The sequence below is a fragment of the Teleopsis dalmanni genome, chromosome 2 (genome assembly GCF_002237135.1).
Source record: "Teleopsis dalmanni isolate 2A chromosome 2, ASM223713v2, whole genome shotgun sequence".
NCBI lineage: Eukaryota > Metazoa > Arthropoda > Insecta > Diptera > Diopsidae > Teleopsis > Teleopsis dalmanni.
The window spans coordinates 12,652,325-12,653,074 of NC_051847.1; positions in this window are offsets into that span (position 1 = coordinate 12,652,325).

The window sequence follows — 750 nt, forward strand, 5'->3', positions numbered from 1 at the left end:
CGTAAAAACGTACACCAACAAAAGTATCGTATGAGCATGTACACTTGTAGTGTGCTCCTAAGAGTGTGTTCTTTCTTTGATTTCTTAGCTATGCTACTATATATCTGATAGCTATTAACCATTTAGGTTAGATATCAATTATATCTTTCAACACTACTGCTCCTCCCGTTACTAAGAATGAAATGTATTTTAATGAAATTAGTAGTTTGTTAATAAGCATAAACAGTAGAATACGATGCATTAAGATTCGTTCTCACTTAATATTACAAACTTATCAGAGACATGGGGCTAACTAGTGTAGCTAATGCGAGCATATGCCTTTAGTAGGAACTTGGCTTTAAACAAATCTTAAACGATGATGGCTCAACAAAATGGTTATTTTATAACATTTTTCAGTTTTTATTGCTAACTTATTTCTCTTGGTCTGTAACTGAGATAAGGTTATCACGAACCGCTAGTCGGAAATTCTCAATCGTCATGAATGTACACTATTTTGTGTTGTTTTCAATAGCGATGAAGTAAAATAATTGAATTTATTTTAACTTTTACAAGTTGAATGTGAAGACTTTAAGGGAAGTCTATATACATTAGAAAATAGAATATATGTACTATGTTTTTACATCAAAACTTTGTTTCCTAAAGTCACTTTGGTCCACCGAATCACCAAAAAGGAAGTTACTTATCACATTAAAGAAATAGCTTTATATGAATTTGTATGTATGTGAAAGACTTTTGGTAATACCACTAACG